A 13,904-nucleotide genomic window follows, 5' to 3' on the forward strand; every position below is an offset into this window, starting at 1 on the left:
GCACGTTCTGTCACGTGGAAGCAAAAATAACCATATTCTCCAGTCCCTTTTCAGTCATTTTTATGAATGTTGCATTTTGTTCCTCTTCCCCACTGTACAAGCCAGGTGTTCCTTTCTGCTGAAAAACAACAATACATCATTTAAGTGAAGTTCATTTTTTGAAGCTCAGCGAGTTGAGGCTTTCTCCATTTCCCTGGCCGTATCCAATCAACCAGCGGAGGCACTGGCATGTGTCATAAATTTTGCTGCAAATATGGGCCAGCTGAAACGTATACCAATTCAGAGATCACATCTCCTCAGCATCCCACTAGGCAGGAAAGGAAATGAAATGTGTGTGCTGTGTTCTGCTGGAGCAAGAGGACGGAGCAGGAGCTGAAAGAAATTTGAATTCTTCACAGGAAAGAAAAACCTCTCTCCAAAGAAAACTTGGAGAAAAATTAACCCCCAGAACACTGCCTACACTCTTCTCCAAGAGTCTTTCCTCCAGCAGTGTCCGAGTCCAGCTCGCCTCTTGTGTGCAGTGATTCACCCAGCTGCCCCCGTGTTGCCCCAGCGGCGAACGCCTTTGCTGCCTCACACGTGAGGCTGCTCTGAACTGGCTTTACGAGCAGTGTCTGGGAAGCAGGTTGAGACTGAAAGCCATTAATAATTGAGGGATTCTGTGATGAGTAAGAAAGTTTGCTCTTCTGCCCACATAGCAGTGGCTTTTGTGGCTCTTCCATTTACAGTCCAGGCTTCCAAACACTGAAGAGCAGGTCAGCACATCTGCAAGGCTGGCTGGCACTGCCATCCCGGTGCCATGTCCGAGAGGAACAGCGTGGAAAAAGAGACAGTTACTTCTGCAAGTAATAGGTGTTACCGCAGGATGCGGCCCAGTCATCCAGCGGCATGGGAGCAAATGTTCTAGCAAATGACTAGACTCCTGTTGTCTAGTCCCCAAAACAACCACCCCTGGCTCTCGAGCAAGATGCTGTCAGGAAAAGTTGTACTTACCAGCCTGCTGACTCCATGGCCAAATGTGTGTCCCAGGCACACTCCTCCTCTTCTCTGCAGGGGTTTTGTGGGGCTTCTAGACTTGCCTTGCTCATGGAATGATCATCTCCCTCAAGTCTGCCACATTAACCATTTTCTCAGCAGAGCCATGCAGTCTGTCGAGGTCACAAGACTTTATCCATTTACTTGATGCTACAGTAAGCTGAAGGTCACATTCCTAAATAAAATAAAAATAAAAATAAAAATAAAAATAAAAATAAAAATAAAAATAAAAATAAAAATAAAAATAAAAATAATCCCCAGAGGATAAAGAAGTGCTTTGTCTCACAAGGAGGGTCTGGTTTGTCGATTCAGCCCTTTGCCTGCCCTGGGATGGCTACGTGGCATGCCCACCCTCAGAGTCAGAATTTGTCACGTGTGGAGTAGGACGTGTATCAAATCTGGAGCTTTTGTCATCCCGACAAAGTCAGTCCTCACTTGTCTGACCTCGGCCTGTGGGCTATGGGGTCATTCTGCAGTGATTTCTAGTTTCTGTATTACCCATTTTTTCCTCTCCATTTTGGGAAGCAGAGGTCAGGGCAAAGTCACACATCTAAATGACAGTTTCTTCTTGCTGTTGGGGATTAAATGTTCTCCCATGGCCGCTCTGTGGTCTCTACCACGGGGCAATGAGCAGTTCGAACACTGAATGGTCTGAGCAAACACAGACACTACAAAATCCCTTGAAATCTGAGGTGCAGAGGGGTCGGTTCCCAGTGTATTTATTTCAAGGAGTTTCCATGACTGTAATGAACTCTATGCAAACAACTACATGTCCTCATGTAGGATGTAGCCAAAGCAGGGCAGGGGGGAGACAAGGGGGAGAAAGAGAAAAAAGGATTTAACTATGCTTGGTCACTCTCTGGATTACTTACTTTTGTCTGTTTGCTTCAGGGTTTTTCTCTTAACTCTGCATCAAGGATATGTATTGACTTTGCTGAATTATTGAAGGTAGTTGCAAATGATGCATGAAATGAAAAATCCTTCTTCACCCTTCGCACAGGCTGCCAGCAGACAATCCTGTGCAATCTCTGCTGAGCTGCACTGTGATACCAGGTACAGATACCCACACAAATCATCGCATTTAATGGTCATGGGAGTTTCTTTTCTTGATATTTCTCTTACTCATTTCACCTGTCGCTTTCAGAAGAACTGTGCCCTCCTGCCAGGGCAGTTGGCATCACCAAAAGCAGCTGCACCCACTATAATCTTATGTTGGTGGAACTGGGGGTAGCATTTGGGACTAAGCCAAAAAATACAGGCAGCCTTCTGGTGTGCTTCTAGAAATCAGCTTCTCTCAGGTTTCTGAGCGTACATGTGTGTGTCTTTTAATATTTATTAAGGAAAGCTTGGCAGACAATACATTAAAATTACCTGGAAGCTGCTACAGCATCACATAAATCTGCACAATGAGAAAAGGACTAATAAAGTAGAAGGATATGAACACCAAAGAATAAACAGAATTAGAGAGAAACAGTTACTAAGTTGTAGGAGGAGGGAGAGGTATGTGCGGGGGAAGAAAGCCCAGCTTATGCAGGTGGGGGGACGGGGCGGTGAAGGACGAGAGGAGGAAGCAGAGAAGATGGTGGAAGGTCGCACCGTGACTTTCTTGGGATAAGCCCCGAAGAAAATGTGGGGTGTGTGAAGGTTGTGCCACATCGACAAGAGGTCTAGGAACAGCACGTGTCAGGCCTGAGGCTGTGTAACGTATGGGTTCACTTCTTTTCCTCTTTGTAATGGTGCTCTACCTGCTAAAGGGATCTCAGTGTTGAAAAGCTACATTTCCACGTAGCTACAAACCCAAAGCGGCGCCGGCCTTTGAATTGCGCAGCACACATGGGTGACAACCTGCTCTGGAACCACAGGAGCTTTTTAGCAACTTGCATGCTTCTTTTCTGCGTGGTGTTTATTTTAGCAAAGCATCCCTTGCCCAGAGGCCCCACACCCAAAACATTATATTTGCTTGATATAATTTGAAAACCTTCTGAAAAGATGTATTATAAAAGCAAGCAATAACATTAGGGTTTGGAGTTTAATTGTGGCTGCGCTGCACAGCTGCTAACGCCGTCCTTTTCAGAATTTATGTCCTCATCTAGGTTTTTCAGGAAAACTTAATTTGAGGAAGTTCTGTTTATCAACTTCCTGGCTTGTTGTCAACAGCACACTGCTTGCTTTTTAATATGAGGTGCTAATTATGTTTTTCTCAGACTTCAATATAAATGAAATGCATTTGGCAGTTGCCAACAGCTTCGCAGAGCATGATAATGCCATCGTGCAAACTTTGAGGCTCTCTGAGCATGAGTTTATGCTTCTGCGCTGTGCAGCTTACAAGTACATTTCACACCGCAGACAAGAAGTGACCTGCAGAGGTCACTGCCAGAGGAGCCTCTTCTGCAGGTGTTTTGGAGAACACAGAAACCGCCAGAAAGTGTGATTGATAGCACCCAACATCAGAAACGCCACTTCTTTGTGACGGTGGAGCACAACAAAGCTGGTCTTTAGGGAATAATCTTGCAGCATTTTCAAAGAGCTTGAATCAGCCTCAGCAGGAGCGCACCGGTGAAATTCCTTCTTGATTCCCAAACTGAAAAGACCAGGCAAGGGTGAGCCATTCAGGAGGGGTGCCTGCCTTTTGTTTCTAGCTACACACAACAATCTGCATGCTACTGAGCCCCACACCACAAAAATTAACGCTTAGGTTCGGTGAAGGTTGATCACCAAAAACTTTCTGAAACGAGTCTGAGCACAAAGCAGGAGGCACGCAGCCCCGAAATCCTTTTGCCACAGCCCTGGCAGTGATCTGCTGAGGAGATCCCACCAGGAGATCCTCTCAGACATGAGCTGCTCCTAGAAATCTTCGGTGAGAGATTATTAAAGGAGTATTGAGCCTCTTTGGTTCCCACAACAAAAGAAAACAATTGCAGGACAGAAAGGAAGGAATTGATAAAGGCTTGAATGCAATTTGAATGTGGCACAAGAGATGGAGGTAACCTGTTTTCCCAGCCACCACATTAGGGAGAGAATGGCATCAGTGCAGGACAATCCTGCAGCTTCCTTTGCCAGTGGCTGTCTCAATAGCAGTGTTTTGAAGCTAAATAACCTGTGGGCTGCTGCGCAGAAGAAAGGATGATGAGGTATCGATTGCGTTTTAGTTAGCGAGAGGGAGAGTGAAAGGGCACAGTCTATTTTTAATGTCTGGTTACCGCCACGGATGGAGCGAGACCCAGAAAGCCTGGGAAGCCTTTGTTTTGATCAGAGGTAATTTCACTGAGGTCTCCATAGCCTTTGCAAATATGTCACTGATATCAAAACTGGAGGACGGGGCAGAAAGGTGATGTAGAAAGCCGTAATTTGAAATTATTAGGTCTATTTGGGGTTAAGAGATTGTTGGGGTTTTTTTTTAATTGCTTTATTATCCTTTATATTTTTAGAAATCAAGCTCATTTCAGTGATATTGCACTTAAATATGATGCTCTTAAACAAGACTTGCTCTCAGTTTGTTTACAGAGAATCTTGAAATGGGAGAGGCTTTTTAACATTTCTGTACTTGAAATCAAATTTTTAATAATCCCTTTTGCAAAATAGGTTTTACATCTTCCATGCTGATATACCTATAATCTTTCCCCCTATCATAATTAAACGATGCTTCCTTGACATTTCCGCCTCCTCCTTTTCCTTTAGATTAAATATTTCTTTAGAAGAAGTAATGCGACTTGCACTTTCCCTCCTGCTCCTGCTGCGCCGTCACCCCGGCTGCAGGACTGGGGCCGTGTTTGTATTCACTGTGCCTGCTTTGTGGCTCTATTTCCTTCCAAAAGCTGTAATGTTTGCATCTTCCCGGCAAAATCTGCTCTAGGACTTGTGTGCGATGATGACACGATCATTTGCAATGTTCACCTCCCTTTGAACAGTGTCTTTGACTGATTCGCCTGTGCTCGCATGGTGGTTGCCCTCCTGAGGATGCACAGAAGTGGAGCACCTCTGGGGACGCCTAAAATGCTCGCCAGGCAACAAGGATAGCGTCTTTTTCCTTCCCCCAGGAGCCACTAACCATGCACAGGCATAGGGGATGAACACATATTTCTTACGACTGCAAGGAAACAAAGATAATTCAGATCCCTGAAGAGATTCGTGATGCAAAAATGTGTCCCTTCTCCCTACCCAAACTAAAGCAAACTGACTTCTCTAGTCAGTTTGATTTAGGTCAGCATGGCAAGCGCTACAAGTGTTGCCGAGCCCTGAGGAGGGACAGATTCCTCAGAAATGAAGGTATGGCCAATGTAAACGTGCCCGCTGGCACCCCGCTGTCTGGTCCCTCATGATTTTAGGCCATTACATCACCTACTGCTATTTCCGTTGCTTCTCTTCTCCCTACCTATGCTTTTCCTCAGGCTTTTTCTAAGAGTACATTTAGGATTTATCTGGATGAATAATATTTTCTATAGTTTAAACAGGGGGGGAATCTCTCTCAATCTGTCCTCCATCACGCTGGCTGCAGAGTTGCTCCTGGTGCTGGCCAGCGTGCCACGAGGCCAGCCCGGAGCCCTGGCATGGATCCCACACCCCGGCTTCGGCTGCCGCCTCCCTCTCTCTGCAGGCAGGAGAAGGCAGGTCCTCGGCCGGGACAGCAGGTAACCTTCCTGCTGGTGCCTGGGAGGGTCCTCGCTGGCACCTTGCCACGGCAGAAACGCTTTGATAGCTGCTCTCAGGGGTAATACAAGACAAAGTCAAAAGTCAGGAGGGACCGTGGGAAAGCGCTTGCTCAGTGCGTATGTGAATTCACAGGATACCTGGAACACCTTTCTTCTGGTCACAAAACCCACATTGTTTGTAAAGCCTTGAAAATAGCGTGTTGGGGGTAATTTGCTGCTCGTGGTAGACTTTAGAAAAACTTCCCCAGCCCTGTGAGGCAGGAAGGTTGTCCCTGCAATGGCACAGGGAAGGAAATTTGTGTTCCACCAGTGGAAGTCTGGGGCGACCCTCCACAGAGGTGCCAGAAGGCACTGAGGAGTCTGCTCCAGATGCTTGCTGCCTGCTTAACGGTAAGCACATAAGTAGCAAAGAAAGGAAAGGAGAGGCCCGACCAGCAAATCAAAACTGAGGGAGAACCCAAACTGGGGCTGAACCTTGCAGACGTGGGAAGGGGCATGGCGGGAGCGCCGGCAGCATCGAGCCCAGCGTTCAAGTCGCTCTGCCCTGCGCTGGGCTGGCCAGTGCTTGCGCCATGCGCCCAGGGAGCTCGCTTTGACTTTTTCCCTCCATTTAAAATTTGCTTGTATGATCTTTATGTGCAGAAATTCTGGCACAGCTACATTCCACCCCTGCCAAAATGCGTGCCTTGTTCATGCTTTTATTCTTCTCAACATAATCATTGTAATTTAATTTTGCATAATTAAAAAAAAATCCAAACCCCTCAGGCTTTAAATAGCCTGATCTTTTTTTTCTGAATGAACACCGATATTCCACTTTTATCATTGTATTCATACACTTGAAATCACTTGCCATTTCTTTCTGTGAAAATTAATCTAATCTCAGGAAAAACAGTTAATTCATTTTAGTTAATTCAGTTCTCTTCTGAGTTTAATTTCCTATGTGAGATTTTTCCCCTTTACTCATGTGTTTCTTACAGTCACTGCATCAAATTTATAACTCACCATTGCTTCAAAGTTATGACTCACAGTTATGTCATTAAAAACAATAATGGAGAGAAACTTGTGAGCTTCATTTATTTTGACTCATTATATGTTTTCAATTCTAAATGTCAAAAGTGCAGCAGAACTTCTGTCACTTCTGTTCATATGAAAAATATTAATAAACCAAGTAAAATAGCCCACACTGGTAAATGTGAATTCTGAAAAAATCAAAACGAAAAGCTGAAACTCAGCCCATGAAAACAAAGGGAAATAATCCTGAATTTTTTATCAGAACTGTATTTGGTCTACATTTTTGAATGTATTTGTCATGCCTCACACACACAAAGAACAATCATAATTCAGATGATTTTTTTTTTTCAGATTAAGGCAAGAAGCAAACAAAAACGAAGACATAAACAGCTTTTTTTTATTATTATTACTGTGTGCTTGTTGACTTTGATGGAGTTACTTCAAAGACTTTTCATTTCTTCCAGCATCAAGAGAAACATCAGACTCTAATTCTTCTATACAAAAGAGCTGTGTTTGACTCAAACATTTTCCATCTTGAACTTCCTTTACCAGGTAAGAGAAAACCTCAAGTCTCTTCTCCTAAAACTGGTAAGGAAATTGAATAAATTTCAATGAAAAAGCAATCTGTGTGCAGACAAAATCTAATAGAGGGCAAAGGATGGAAACTCAGTAGGAAGTTTAAAGTGAGACAAACAACCAGAAAATCATAGAAAATCCTCTTATAAATGAAAAAATTAAGATTATTATCTCAGAGTTGAGGTTTTTTTTTTAAAAGAATCTGTAAGTGAAAACAACTGGCCCAGGCCCAGTAGCTGGGCTCTGGACTAAGCACAACACAGCTGTGCGGGACGGCCTCTCCGGGTACACTTTGCTTCAGAGCCGTACCCGCTCCATCACGCCATTTGCAGTTTTGTAGATGAAAGTGGTTGTGCTGAGATGCCTGTCTTTGCTGACAAGTCATTTTGTTTCCTTTCAAAGCCAGAACACCGGGGCTTTGCAGTGGTGATTTTCATAGGATTTTTTTTCTGATTAGGAAAGACAAACCACATCAGTCATGACTTCTAGTTCAGTCTGATCGCTGCTTAAAATAACCTGGTACTTAAACCTTAATTTATGTCAGAAGCACAGAGAACAGTGGTATGACACCGTAACCTTACCCACAGTTTCTAAGACCCACGTGTTTAAAGAGTGACAAATGTCCTTAAACGCAACTGTTTATTTTGCAGAGAGCAATTTCTAGGAATCTGTCTTTATTCAGTCAGTAAAAAAACAAAAGAGATTGTTTCAGCATTAGGATAGATTAACTTCCTATTAATTCTGTGTTTTGAAGACTAGCATGGTACCTGCATAAACTGTATCTCTAAGTTATGTGCATTGTGGGGCGAGCAGGGGGCAGCAAAAAAGCCCCAGCTAACTATCGCTGTGTAAAAAAGCTACTAAATGGAAATATTTTGACCAAGAATGGGGCATTTTAGTACTCAGGCTTTGAATTAATATTTGGTGCTCTTTGAAATCAATAACACAAAGTTCCTTTTGGGCTAAGTACATCAGTGCTTTTTCTGGTTTAACAAAAAGAAAAAACAGTGCCAGGAAGATGCTGCCTAATTCCGATCCCATCCATCCAATTTTGACTTCAAAATTTTCCTGTACTAGCCTGGGTCTGTCAGATCTAGTGCAGAATCTGAGGTTTCAGGAAGACATATAGCACCAACAAACGGTATTTGCTCACCAAGGAAGATTGGCGTTTGAATGTGGTGACAGGTCTTTATAAATCGCAGTGGTGGGTGGCAGAGCAATCCGTAGGAAAATTAAGACTTTTTATTTTTAGGAAGGTGGAAGGGCAATGTGCTAAGAGACCAGTCACAAGGGAAACAGAAGTGGGGTGGAAGAATATAGGAGATAAATTATGCAGGACAAGTGGAAAACATAAAAATCCACGTGGATAAAATTAGAGAACTAGAGGAAAATTTCTGACTCAGGTGAATCCTGAAGTCTGTGATTCAAACTGAGGTTTATCAATCTGTAACAACCAAGAAAAAAAGAAAAGGACTAAAGAGGTTTCCTGAAGGAAAGAAAAAGCAAACTTCTGTCATGGGAAGCTGGCTAAATGTCAGTAGTTGGGGTTTCTGCAGCTTTCTGGCAGGCAGAGCTGGCTGGGACCCGGCAGCTCCACGGCTGAGCCCTGCCGGTGCTCCCTTACCAGTGCCCGGCCTGGGGATGCCAGGAGTCGGGAGGCGAGGGCAGAGGCTGAGTTACAAGGCACCGAGGCATCTTTCCATGGGAAACGCCACCATGCAAGAGGGTTTTTTGCCTAGATGTAGCCAGTCAGGCCCCAGGGCAGTTATTTTCCTGGCTCTTCTTTCCACTTTGTAATGGGGGATGGCAAAGTACAAAGGTGCCAAAATAACGTCCAGGTGAGTCAGAAAATAAAGACCTTAAAAGGACTAAAATATCTTACGGAAATGAAAAGATGTCTCAGTTTAACTTAAACACGGCACCAAGCGGACCTTGCCTTTAGCCCAGGATGGTGGCTGTCCTGCGTCTCCCGCTGGTAGAGCTTCGTGGTGGCGCCCTGCCTTGTGGCAGCACCCAGTCCCCAGAGAGGCGAGAGGTTTCCCACGGGTGCTCGGGGTAGGAGCTGCTGTTCTCAGTCTTCTGTAAAGCTTGCAATGATTGTGGTGTCTTTGGACTGTAAAAGGATCATTAGCTTCCCACTGCTCTTAAATGTTTATCAGTCTCCTTTTCACTCCAATTGATTTTCTAAACACAGGTTGCCCTGGAACTGAAGCATTGATGTCTCTGAGGAGCTGGATACACACGTTTTCCTTCTGTCACCAGGTGAGGGCAAGAGGAAACATTTGCTCAGCCAGAACTGCTGGAGAAGAGGTAACTATGATGCTTGAAAACAGCGGTACTGTTTTTTTCCTGCATTTCTCTCAGATGCAGTGTCCACTGCACTGCTGATCCCTTGCACCTCTAACTTCCTCGTTATTCCTTACCAGAGCTCTTGCTTTACATCAAAGGTGCACCAGGCAGCTTAAAAATACTCTAGGATTTTCTGCATTTTTCTTTGTATTTTTCTTGTCCCCTTTATTCCGTTCCACTTTTCCCAGTGCAGCTTACTGGTATGTACCCATCCACAGCTTCTGTCCTGCTATGGGAAACTAACTGATTCGATGAAAAAAAATAAATATTGATGGGCTTATAACTTTTCAGACAGGGAGTAACACAAGAAACAAAGCATAAAAGTTAGCAGCTTGAGGGTGCAGGTGGAGTAGGAAGTTCTAGTCTGAGGTCTTACTGATTTGGGCAGAAAGTCATTTGGGAAAAATAATTCCTCAGTATAAAAATCGGAACCAGCACAGCTGAGATGTGTGAGTTTTCAGATGTACCCATCTATATGAGATTTGACCCAAGAATCCTGAGGTATGTCTGCTCTCTTCTTCACCCTTACACTTTTCGATCTTCTACCCATGGAAACTGCTGGACCTCATTTGACACACAAAGAGGAAACTTTGTCTTTCCTAATAATTAACATCCTTTTTTGATGAAACTATTTTGTAATTTTTGTTTGATCACACAGTGTTCAACCTCAATGGGAAACATTGGCCAGCCAACCTTCTAATTTCCCCAGACCCATATTGCCCTTGCCTGTAAAGTCAAGAAGACATCTTCAGAAAACACCTTCTTGCCTAATATGTTCAGCAAGGTGGGTATCTGGGTAAACCTTCCCCGCTCAACACAGGTAACAGCCAAGAGTAATATCAGAAAAGACAAGCTGACATCGATAAATTGGGCAGGAGCGGGTTTTACATTCGAAGTACAGTAAAAAAACATATAGAAAGGTTAGGAAATAAACCCTTATATAACAACACTACAATTTCTTCCCTGAAATGTTTTGTACTGTATTCATTCTGGGGTATTTACTACTTTAAAAATATTCTGAAAGGGAAAATACCTTTGAAACCAGTATTTTAATTTTCTATTATTTTTTCTTTATTATTTCTTTTTATTTTAATAATCTATATTTTTAACAGCATTAGTGATTTTAACTTGTAAGCCTAAATGCTTACTTTTGTCAGACAAATAAACTAAACCCAAACCTAAAATAGCCTATTATGTCTGAGAGGATTTTCTCCTGTTAATTGAAAATGAACTGGAACTAAGCTAAATTACTTGAATGTTTAATCTTTCTTTGCTACACTGAGGTTACTAGCGGGTGCAAGCATAGACACATTTCTAAATAGAAATAACAAGCTATTTAGTGTTTCAGCTTTGGTAAATGCTGAGAAGGGCAGTGACCTGTAATACCAGTAAAAGCATGAGCGTTTCAAACTCCCAGGCATTCGTGCTAAAATACAACTTCTCAAAGCTTAGATTTGTTTGTAGCTGAGGGAAATGTTAAAGAAACTTCTTGTAAGAAAGCTGATTGCCTCCATCATTAATGTAGAGAGAATTTAATCTTCAGAAAATTGAACTAGTTTGCAAACAGAAAAATAAAGAAGCTATTTTAAGGATCAAGCAGCAGGATAGACTGGATCTCCTGTCCTGTGGGAAAATTATAGTAGTTACAACTCCCCGTGGCGTGAAACGCGTGCTAATCCTTCAGGCTTGTTCTCCCTGTATCATCAGGCGTTTCTTACGTGCAGCACGCTGAGGCTGGTCTTGGAGATGAAGTACATGGGAGCAATTCACGTAGGAGAGTGGATGGAGGAAATTGCCCTGCACCCCTAGGGAAGCTCTCACCACAGAGAAGGCGGGAGAGAAGGTCGCTCAGAGGAGAAAAGGTGCATCTGGCAGATAGAAGGTAGTTGAATTCTGCTCCTGAGAGCAGGGGTTGGGACTGTTGTCCAGCAGAAGCTGGTTTTGCTGGCCAGGGATGAGGAGAGCTGGGGAGGAGCGCAGTTCTCCACTGCATCTCAGTAAGGGAGGACACATGTCCAGTGAGCCATGCATTAACAAAAGTCAATACTGCACTGACACAGAGAAGCAGAGGCACTTTACATTTTCTTTTCAAAAAACCCCAAACTTACACATCTCCTAGACTCCTTATTTCCACTGGCAGGCAGTTCCCCTGTCTCACAGCACTTCACAGCCCCTTGTTAGCTTTCCCTTTCCCATCCTGCCACTGCCGGTGCTGTTTTACTCCACTGCCACAATTAAAATCACCTAGCTATGTCTGGTACAAAGTGCTTTTTGCTCAGCCCCTCAAAGCACGGATATGAAGAGCCTGATCCCCAGCCCGCTGACATCAGTGGGAGTCCTTCCATTCATCCCGATGGGGTCTGTGCCAGGCCAGGCAGGGATATAGATGAGGGAAGGCAATTTGGCCATTACGTTTGCCTTTCATCAAGTGCTTTACACAGCCAAACAGTTTTTAATGTTACTTCTGCTCCTGTGTTGGAGATTTAGTCCGTGTGAAGTGAATTTCCTTTAATAACTACAGAGAGCTGCATGCAATTCCAGGACAGGGCTGAGAAGCACAGTGAAGACCTTGGATCACGTTGGGTATGGCTAAGGCAAGGAATGTTTTTTATTGTTTGTTTGTTTGTTTTTCTTTGTTTGGCAGCTAAACTGGAAGGAGAGGTGAAGACCTTGGATCACATTGGGTATGGCTAAGGCAAGGAATGTTTTTTATTGTTTGTTTGTTTGTTTGTTTGTTTGTTTTTCTTTGTTTGGCAGCTAAACTGGAAGGAGAGAAGCAAAACCAGTTTGGAGCAGAGCAAGCGGAACATGAAGGCAAATGAAACTTTAGCGTGGTGGTTCAGCTCCAAGCAGCATCCCTGTGCCCTGGCACACAGCAACGGGGGCCGCAGCGGTGGCAGGAGAGAGGAGGGCTGAGGGATGGCATCCAGGTGACAGCCAAAGCATCAGTGTCACTACGGAGACAAAGGCAGAAGCAGCATGAGGAAATTAGCATCACTTTTGGTGGTCCAGGAGGGAGGACAGTCTAGCCCCAAGTCTAGGATGGGATGTGTAGAAACAGCTGCAGTCACCAGAACCGCTTTCCTGGGGTGTCAAAAAAAAATAAATATAAAAAAGGGATCATTGTTGCAGAAAGAGGAGTCTGCAGGACTGGAGGCTTTAGGGAAAGGTATAGATATGATCTTCTCAAGTGACTGTAGAGTTTTCACTTGGAAAATGGGTAATATTGTAAAAAACCTACATTTCTTGTTAAATATTGAACTATCTTTCATAGTAATGGATTGCTACCTTATCCTTTGGGACAGGTGCCAAAAAATGGTACCTGGGGTGTGTCTCTTGGGTACCAGCTTTCTTAGGAGGAAATACACTGAGTGACAGGTAAGATCAAAAATAATGATTTGCCTCTTATTCTTCCTTTAACCCGATGTGAGCATGGCAAAGGCTGGAAATCCAGGTGAAAAGCTCACATTAAGTCAACTTTCTGCTTTCTCCCAGTAGCATCTCAGATGTCTTAATATTTGGAGTGTCATTTAGAGGTCAACTTTATTTTGACAAGGCCATGTCCCCGGGATGCTTGGGATCACAGTCAACCTCTAACAGCTCGATGCATTGTCAGAGAAGTGTGCAGGTGAGGTTTGAGTGACAGCCAGAGAGCCATCTGCTCCTAAGTTCGAGCTTCGGCGTGAGTGGAATGGAGAAAGGAGGCAATGCCCCTTCCCTGCACACAGCCTGGCCAAAAGCTGGGGAGAGCTTCTCTCCAGAGAGAAAAATGGAGATTCTTTTTTTTTTTTTTTCCCCCCTTTCTATACGTCTTAATTTCCCTTAGTACATGTTCTTTTCTAGAGTCGTAGGTGCCCACTCTCTGCAAGTAAACTGTCATCTTCGTTGGAGTAAACGAGGAGGGTCTGGGGCATCGGACGTGGCTACAGTATTGGCGCTTCCATTCCTGCAACCGTCGCTGATTATAATCATCTGCAGCCACTTCGGGGGTATCAGAGTGGAACTTTTTAATAAATGTAAGTGCATAATGGTATAGAAAATTTGCTACCATATGAAGCAGCTCTAAAACTGATGATGATATCAAGCAAGGCCTGGCTGAGGGAGGTGTGGTGCTGAAAATGGAAATGGAAGTTAACTTTGGGTTATCTGTGGTTTGCAGATTTTTGTCAGGGAAGCAACGTGTGTCAGGGGAGGGGGAACTCCTTGAGTTCTGTCCCGAAATTATGGACATGGAGTCTCCAGGGACAAGCTCAGGGTGAGGACAGATGGCTCTGAAACAAACAA

General features: G+C 44.0%; 1 long non-coding RNA gene across 1 annotated transcript in view; it reads left to right on the forward strand.

Annotated features, from left to right (window-relative positions):
• LOC119152662 overlaps positions 1 to 13,631 on the forward strand; it is a 33,691-nt gene extending 20,060 nt beyond the window's left edge. Inside the window, exons 2-6 of the long non-coding RNA XR_005105841.1 lie at positions 7,160 to 7,247; positions 9,466 to 9,581; positions 10,279 to 10,404; positions 12,378 to 13,248; positions 13,464 to 13,631. This is a non-coding gene — a long non-coding RNA (uncharacterized LOC119152662). The remainder of the gene's footprint in view (positions 1 to 7,159; positions 7,248 to 9,465; positions 9,582 to 10,278; positions 10,405 to 12,377; positions 13,249 to 13,463) is intronic.
• The last annotated feature ends 273 nt before the right edge of the window (positions 13,632 to 13,904 follow it).

The sequence above is a fragment of the Falco rusticolus genome, chromosome 8 (genome assembly GCF_015220075.1).
Source record: "Falco rusticolus isolate bFalRus1 chromosome 8, bFalRus1.pri, whole genome shotgun sequence".
In the NCBI taxonomy this organism is placed as follows: domain Eukaryota; kingdom Metazoa; phylum Chordata; class Aves; order Falconiformes; family Falconidae; genus Falco; species Falco rusticolus.